Source organism: Scyliorhinus canicula, unplaced genomic scaffold, assembly GCF_902713615.1.
Source record: "Scyliorhinus canicula unplaced genomic scaffold, sScyCan1.1, whole genome shotgun sequence".
NCBI lineage: Eukaryota > Metazoa > Chordata > Chondrichthyes > Carcharhiniformes > Scyliorhinidae > Scyliorhinus > Scyliorhinus canicula.
The window spans coordinates 4,060-13,368 of record NW_024055457.1 but is presented as its reverse complement, the minus strand read 5'-3'; the positions used below and the strand labels follow the sequence as shown (position 1 = coordinate 13,368).

Here is a 9,309-nt window from a genome sequence, read left to right as displayed (position 1 = left end):
AACATGAACGGTGCAGGGTGCCCGGATGCTGACTGTATCGGTCAGGATCTATTGTTTTGACTGAACTGTTGTGTGACGTCACTGTCCTCTTCGACCCTTATTTCAGCCTCGCCGCTGTTCTCCTGGGTCCTGGTGGCTCCAGTCTGACAGAAACCAAAAGAAAATATAAAATTCAGCATCAACCTCATATTGACCAACATAACAGCCACCCCCATTATTATTATTATTATTATTATTTAATTAACAGTAATATCAGGTTACACAGTGAGGGGAGAATGGAGAGTTTGCAATGAGTGAAATACCGAGAAGTGAGATGATGTTGAGGAGATCGGAGAGGCGATTCCCGCGATAATTCCTGAATTAGATGCTGTGAGGAAATTACCTGTCCGAGCAGAAATACAGATTCAGGAGCCACTGCACGGCTGCTCAAACCAATGACAGGAATCGAGCAGCGACAGCAATGTCTAGAATATCATAATGGTGTTCGAGCCAGAGAAACAAACGGAAACTGTGACTGGGGACACCGCAGATTCAAAGCTGATACAAAATGTGCGGCGGTTATCGGCTGCTGTCGCAAGTGAGGGAGGGAAACAGCGACAGTTGACCATCCTGCACCTGCTCTGCTCAAGTCACTGAGAACAATATAGAGGGAAGACACTTCCCTCCAACGAGAAGGGATCTGATACAACTGACCCTCCCTGCCCCTATTTCGTACAATCATAGGATCTACAGTGCTGAAGCAGGCCACCCGGCCCATCGAGTTCGCAATGGCCCCCGGAAAAAGCATTCCACCCAAGCCCACGCCTCCACTTCATCGCAGCAACCTAACACAACCTTTGTGGGCATTTAGCATGGCAAATGCACCTAACCTGCACATCTTTGAATTCTGGGGGAAACCAGAGCACCCAGAAGAAACCGACGCAGACAGGGGGAGAACGTGCAGACCCCGCACAGACAGTGACGCAGCCGGGAATAGAACCTGGGACCCTGAAGCTGTGAATCCATTGTGCTAATCACTATGCTACCGTGCCGCCCACATACGTACACGACGCTGTCAGAAATCATTGTGCTCCTGATCGTTAGCTCGGTCGTCTTGTCCTTTGAATATTTGACATACCCAGGATTGAGACAGAAGATTCCAGCGATGGTTTCCGGAGATTTAGCATAGTTTTCAGGCATAAACATTAACAGTAACAAAGACAGTATATAAACAGGTCCAATTTAGATTTTTGGGTCACATTCGAATATTGGTATGTTTTGCAGCAAACCCTGAACACACTCACTAGGAAAATTCGATTTAACACAATTTGCCAGCAGAGGGCGCCGAATTCAACCACGGGCGTCATAAACCCACGTGATGTTTTCTTTGAAACCTGTTTGGCTGGGGGGCCAGTGAGGTCACAAACCACCCCCCCCCCCCTTCCTGCACTGTAACGCCTCCGCTTCCTCAATGAGTTGAGCAGACCCGGGGCTCCCTCCCTGCTTCACAATCTCTGAGAGAGATTCAGTCTGACATGTTTCTGATAATACTGGCGGCGCTGTGGCACGCTAAGTCCTGGATAATAAACATCGAGGCAGATTAGCATATTAATACAGATCGATGGCAATATAATTGCGCTCGAAAATATCGATATGATGCGCAGTTGGGAGGTTTCACAAACTCTCTCAGATACAGGCAAATTTGCATCAGTTGATATTTAATCCTCTACCTTCACAGGCGGACTGTGCGCAGATCCAGTAACTCAGTTACCGGTGATAATAACCGCATCGGAAGGAGATTCGGTGCTGTTGAATTGTGACTATACAGACAAGAATATGGACTTCATGCTATGGTATCAGCAGAAACCGGCACAACAACCGAGATGGATCATCACTAACACTCTAGCATTGAAGAAAGAAACAGTTTCAGGACGATATTTGGCGGTTGCTGACAAGTCTAAACAGAAAGGTTCCCTCAATATAAGCGGCCTCAGTTTGGAGGACGAGGCGGTCTATTACTGTGCAGTGAGGCACAGCGTTAGAGAGCAGCTCGAGCACCGTACAAAAACCGCAGCGAGTCTATACAGCTTCACTGAGGTTCCTTCTGTGCGAAGCATTTGATCCCCGCTGTTCGAACGCTGTTAGGTGTATTTACCAGGCTTTGTTTAATGCTTCCACCCTTGTGCCGATCAACAAAGGAGCCGTTTGGAGAATGTTGAGGCTTATCATGCTGCGATATATACAGTAACATTTATCACGGAATATCCACCAAGCTGCACAGGGAAGATTTCACATGTGGAGTTAGTTTAGCCGGAAAGTACGGCTAGCCTTAACTCAGCTGAGCCCAGGAACACCGACTCCTCGGCACCCGGTATTTAACGAAATGCAGAATGGATCAGGGGGACGCGGTGGCAAAGTGGTATTGTCACTGGACTAGCAATGCAGACACCGAGAGTAATGATATGGGGTTGACTCTTAACTGCCCCCTCATGAGCGATTCGCGATGAACCAAAAAAAAATTCCTGCGATACTTAACACATGAAATGTACAATAGCAGAGATTCACCTCACAACACGGCTAGCACTATCAGTCTGTGACATGGGGAGCAGATGATGCCGGGTTTAGGCTTGAATACAAATCGACTTGCCGATCGATAATGTAAATAAAAGCAAATTATTGCTGGAATCTGAAAACCTGGACAATCCCAGCAGGTCTGGCAGCATCTGTGGAGGGTTAAGGGAGCTAACGTTTCGAGTCTGAGTGACTCTTTGTCAAAGCTGAGAATTCGGATGTTGAGTTGATTAAGGATTTACCGAAATACATACAGAGCCGCAAATGTGTCCCAGAAATCTAAATTGCAGCTTTTTAGACACCGTCTTCCTTAATGTTGATATTTATGTAAGAAAATGATAAGGGGCATAGATAGGGTAGATAGGAGGGAACTTAGTAGATGGGTCAATAACCAGGGTGCAGAGATTTAAGTTAAGGGGCAGGATTTAGAGGAGATTTGAGGAAACAATTTTACCCAGAGGGTGATGGGAATCTGGAACTCACTGCATAAAGGGGTGGTAGAGGCGGGAAGGCTCATAACATTTAAGAAGCATTTCAATAAACACTTCAAACGCCACAGCATACAAGGCTATGGGCCAACTGCTGGTTAATTGAATTAGGATAGAAAGGTGCTTGATGGCCAGCGCATGCACACTGGGCCGGAGGGCCTCTTTCTGAGCTGGAAAGCCATATTGTTCTTTGACTCTAAGTGGAAAGGTGAAAACGTCTAGGGAGGGAATTCCAGAGCTTTGTGTCGAGGCAGCTTAAGGCACGGCCAGCGATGATGCAGTGATTAAAGTCGGAGGTGAAGGCAGTTAGTTCCCGATTCCCACCACCGGCTGGATGACAACGTTTTTCCTCAAATCCCCTCGAAATCTCCAACTCCTTATCTTTAATCTGTGCCCATTGGTTATCACCTAAGGTGAAAAGTTTCTTCCCATCTATGTCCCTCATAGGAAGGACAGTCATTGTTCCTTTGAAATTCTCCTTATAACCAAACTCTTTGACCAAACTTGTGATCACATGACCGAATATGCTCATAGTTCCTGTGACACACCTTGGGAGATTTTATTGTGTGAAAACCCTCGACAGTGATTTAAGTTGCTGCATTTATTGTCACTCAGTGAGACCTGATAGGTTACTGAGTGAGGGAGTCTGTATAGTTTACTGAGTGAGGGAGTCTGTATAGTTTACTGAGTGAGTGAGTCTGTACACCAGGATATGAACAAGAAGCAGGAGTTAAGGTATCGCAGATCGATTCATCAATACAATATATTTTATGAATGCGAGTTGCAATCATAAACTGGTATAACTGTGCAGGTGGGTCTCACTATTTATGTTTCTGAGAGTTTGTTATAATTGTTGCTAAGCTCACTATGGAAACTGAACAATATGGGGGGGGGGGTGGGGGGCTCCTGCTGAGCTATAGTTGGAACTGCCAGTGTGGGGTTTTTGTACGGGATTCACTATATCTCTAGCAGTGTGGGCTTCATGGCACAGAAATACACGGTGCTGTCGGAGATCATTGTATTACTGATCGTTAGCTCGGTAGTCTTGTTCTTTTTATCAAACGTCGAAGAAAACCGATCGGTGAGTTCGGTGTTCCTTTGCACATTCAGCCCAATAATTCGAAGCATGTAGCTTGGAGCTTTCCCGGGCTGCTGACTGTACCAGTACACAAAAGGGTTAGCATCGCTTGTTTCTACGGTGCAGGTTAATGTGACTTCACTTTCCTCTTCAGCCGTTATTTCAGGTTCCTTTTAGTCCACGGAGTCTTGGTGGCTCCATTCTAACAGAAGCAACAGCGATAATGACAATCAGAGGCAGCCTCATATTAGGCAATAAAATAATCAGCAAAAGAATCTCTGTCATTTTACCAACAATAACATCTGGGTTACACACTCAGGAAGACAATGGAGTGCTACTGGGATGGAAATACTTACTTAGAAGTGAGATAATGATGAGGAGCGAAGCGAGACCGTCGCTCATGATACTTTGAGTTTGTAACTCTACAATGAGAGAAACCATCTGTCAGAGACAGAAATACAGATCCCCGTCACACTGCACTGCTGATCCGACCAATGAGAGGAATGAACGAGCAGCAGCAACCTCTCCAGTAACACAATTGAGTCAGAGTGAGAGCAGCAACCGGAAGCTGTGGGCGGGGATACCGCAGTCTGAATATTGAGTGAAGTGTGCGGTGACTCTCAGCTGCACTCGGCAGTGATGGAGCGGAAATAGCGACGGTTCAATGTTCCCTACTCCGTGACCATCCTGCACCTGCTCATCGTGCAAGGCACTCAGAAGAAATAGATCGGGAGGGAGATGAATGGACGAGAATCTAGAAACTACTAGTCAGCGATGAGGCCACACGATCTATATTTCCCGATACACTTTGAAATCATTATCTTATTCTTCTTTCAGAAACAGCATTTTCTACATACCCCAGTTATTCCCGTTACATTTGTGTAGTTACTTCTTAACTTTATTGTTGAATATTCTTCTGCCTTTATTTAGATCCGCCCTCGATAGTTTAACAAATCGCAGTGTAATAGACGGAATTTTCCTGGTCTTTATTTCTCATCAATCGTTGAATTATCTAAGGATCTGCTCGAGGAAACAGCTCCGTGTGATCTTCATTAACAATCCACTGACATTTCAGCAGCTCCGTTCAGTCTCTCCTTTACGTTCTTTGACCTAAGGAGAGGCGGCCGTGTGGCGCCATCATCAGTTTCCCTGCCTCAGGCCCCTTAGTCGTCGAGTTTTACAGCAAAGAACAGGCCCTTTGGCCCATTGTGTTTGCCCCGGCCATCAAGTATCCATCTAATCTAAAGCAATTTCCTCGCACTTGGTCCGTAGCTTTGTATGTTATGGCGTTTCAAGTCCTCATCTCAACGCTTCTTAAGTGTTGTGAGTGTTCCCACCTCTGGAACACAGTTAGTGTGTTCCAGGTTCTCACTACGCTTAAATTCCTTCCAAATTCCTACCCCTTACCTTAAATCTATGCCGCCTGGTTTTTGCCCGCTCTACTGAGGGGGAAAATTTCTTCCTATCTATGTTCCTCAGAATTTTGAACACCTCGATCAGATCCTCCGCAACATTCTCTGCTTTAAGGGCAATAATCCCAGCCTATTCAGCCTCTTTTCACAACTGAAACACTCCTGCCCAGAAAACTTCCTGATTAATCTCCTCTGCACCTTCTCTGGTGCAATCATATTCTTTCTATAATGTGACCAGATGTGCAGAAAATACTTCAGCTGCGGGCTAGCCAGCATTCTATACAGCTCCATAATAACCTCCCTACTCTTCTAGTCCATGCCTCGGGGCTGGGAGGGGAGTTCTATAGCAGATGGTATGTGTGGGCACCTCACCTGGACATCAAGGGGTTGTGATGCTAGGTGCCAGTGAGCTCTGAGGAGCAAGCACAAAGACCAGTGCGTGCAAGGTGCCAGCCAGCCATGTGTTTGGGGAATTGGACTTCAGGGGTGGCAGGCGGACCTGATGCCAAGAGAGAGGTGGTAACTTACCCCTGCAGGTCACTGGAGGTCATTGGTCTTTTTCCTACATTGGACGACGGTCCCCCTTGCCATGCTGTCACACTGACAGTCGTTGTCACAGCCTCCTAGGTGGTATTGGTGCCTCTGCTGCTGGCCCTCTGACCCCCCCCCCCCCGCCCCGCCCCCCCCCCCCCCCCGGAACAGGATGTCCCATCTCATGCATCCACAGCACCGAGAAGCTTGGCCAGGTGTAGGCATCGCCAAAGGGAGGGGCAGCTCTACATATTGCTATGTTTCTGCGTTGACTGCAGTGAATGGTGAGGGAGCATTTAAGAGCAGCCGGCTCCCCTCCTTAGATGAGGTGCGCATCCAGCGAATCTGACGGCGTGGCAGCCAGTAATGGTGAGAAGCTCTTGGGGCTACTTTCCAACACCGAGTGCCCTTAAATACGGGCTGCGATCTCGCAAATGCGGCCATTGAGAAACATCCTGTCAATTGCGCCCCAAACGACACTTTGTTCCCCATTAAATCACGCGATAGGTTGATTTATTTTATCGTGACACTGCTAAAATAACACTAACCGAAAGGGAAAAAAATATATTCATATAACATGACCTTCTCGCTTCTCTCAAAATCACCTCCAAGCACTTAGTGCATATCCAATGAATTTTTAAATATACGTTGTCTCATTAATCTCCTCTGCACCTCTCTGGTGCAATCGCATCCTTCCCATAATGTGACGACCAGATGTGCACAAAATACTCCAGCTTGTGGCTAAACAGTGTTTTATACAGCTCCATAACAACTTCCCTACTCTTATATTCCATGCGTCGGATAATATAGACAAACATCCCATATGTCATCCTCACCACCTTAAGTCATTGTCCTGTTGTCTTCGGGGGTCTACGGACATGAACCCAAGCTTCCCCCCTTGCTTCTATACTTCTTGGCGTCCTGCCGTTCATTGTGTATTTTCTTGCATTGTTAGTCCTCCCAAAATGCATCATCTCACCCTTTTCAGGGGTTAAATTTCATTTGCCACTGTTCTGCCCATCTAGCCCGTCCGTCTATATCATCCTGCAATCTAAACCTTTCCTCCGCGCTATTTAGAACACCACCCATTTTCATGTTGTCGGCGAACAATGGCTGGGGATGGCTCAGGGGACTGGAAAGCCAGAACGCACTGGATTCCTGTTCCAGCTCTGGGATAGGTGCGAACGGACTCCCAGTGCAATGGTTTGGACCTGGGTCAGGGAAAGTAATAATGAGCAGAATCCAGATTTAAATAGTCAATTCTCATTCCTGACATTGATGTTTTGACATACAAATCAATAATTACAGCGTTAATGTAAGCCTACTTGTGACATTAAAGATTATTATATTATAAACCTTAAGTCCATCCAGTAACCCCCATTCGGAAACGGATTGAACAGAATCCACCAGCAGAGGGCGCAAAGCCCAAGCATGATGATTGGAAAGTCACATGAAACCGACAACAGAGGTATCCTCAGTGATGTCACAATGGGCCTGGCCCCCTGCTGTGTGTGGGCGGAACAATGAGCTGAACAGAACCCGGGTTCTCTCGCCTTCCAAAAATCTGACATTTCATTCCCATTCACTGAGCGATTCAATCAGACACGTTTCTCATAATACTGGCGGTGCTCTTGAACAGTAAGTAATACATTATACTCATCAGTACAGTTTAACAGATTGATGAGAATTTACGCACACTCATACAGTTAATAGTGGTTTACCTCCATCAGCCGGGTTAATTTCCTCCCAGCCCCACGGAGAACAAACATTGGCAGATTTGTTTATCCTTCTGCTCTTTTGATGGTCTACATTGACAGGCAGACTATTTGCAGATCCAGTGACAGTGTCTAGTGTCAGAAGCCGTGTTTAAATGGGCTTCATGTCCCTCCAGCTCGATTTCTTCTCAGTGGCTTGAACAGTGAGCAGGTGCAGGATGGTCACAGTCTTCTGCAGATTCATCCCTTCCTATTTCCGCTCCGAGTGCAGCTGAGAGTCAGCACAAGCCTCACTCTGAGTCTGCGGTATCCCGCCCACAGCTTGCGGTTGCTGCTCTCGCTCTGACCCAATTGTGTCAGTGGAGAAGTTGCTGTCGCTGCCATTGGCTGGATCAGCAGTGCAGTGTGACGGGGGTCTGCATTTCTGCCTCTGCCATTGGCTGGATGAGCAATGCAGTGTGACGGGGATCTGTATTTCTGTCTCTGGCAGAGCATTCCTCTCACTGCAGAGTTCTAGACTCAGGAAGGATGATGGGGAACCGGCTCGCTCAGATGCTCATCATTATCTCACTTCTCAGTAAGTATTTCCTTCCCTGTAAAACTCCATTCTCCTCCTGGCTGCTGTAACCCAGATGTTATTGCTGGTGAAAACAATAGTGATGGTGAAGATTAAGTTGATCAATTTGAGGCTAATATTGATTGTTGCTCTTAATCTAATTTTTATGTCAGATTGGAGCCACAGTGGAGCAGCCGAATGCTGAAATAAAGATTGAAGAGGAAAGTAATGTCACACTAACCTGCAACTTGAAGACAATCACTTCTAACCAGTATGTGTACTGGTACAGTCAGAGTCCCGGGAAGTCTCCACAATACATTCTTCATGTTCTGGGGAAGAACATTTACAGACAATTATAGGCAACACGCTGATGTCTGATCGCGCACTGTATCTTTGTGCCTTGCAGCCCCTACATTGCTACAGATATAGCGGGTCCCGTACAAAAACCCAACAGTCAGAGTTCCAGTTAGTGCTCAGCAAAGAAACAATAATCCAGCCTCCATAGTGACAGTCACAGTAGGAGACCATTAGCAAATTGCAACAAATCGCGCCCTACTGCACAGTACCCCAGATGTGATCCCACTCATACCCTCTATAACTGAAGCATAACCTCCATGTTTTTGTGATGAATTCACCTCACAATAAACAACAATATTCTCATTATTTGCTACACCTGGAAACTGACGTTTGTGATTCACGCACTTGGACACCCAGATCCCTCTGAATCTCAGTCCACTGCAATTCCTCAGATAATCAGCTTCTTTGTGTATCTACTTCCCAAACTTAAAAAAATAATATTTTCCAGATTATATTCTGTTCGCCAGATCTTTGTCTATTCACTTACCCTATCCATGCCCTTTTATAGACCCCTCAGGACCTCTTGAACATTTACTTTCCTACATCTCTCTCTGTGGTCAGCAGACTGAGCAACTATACCGTCCAAGTCATTTATCTAAATTGTAAACATTCGAAGCCCTAG

At 46.3% G+C, this 9,309-nt stretch overlaps 1 long non-coding RNA gene across 1 annotated transcript; it reads left to right on the top strand.

Moving 5' to 3' along the window:
- Positions 1-8,247: 8,247 nt before the first annotated feature.
- On the top strand, positions 8,248-8,993 carry LOC119959563. The gene is made up of 2 exons (XR_005459226.1): positions 8,248-8,351; positions 8,504-8,993. It is a non-coding gene; the product is annotated as an uncharacterized LOC119959563 (long non-coding RNA).
- The last annotated feature ends 316 nt before the right edge of the window (positions 8,994-9,309 follow it).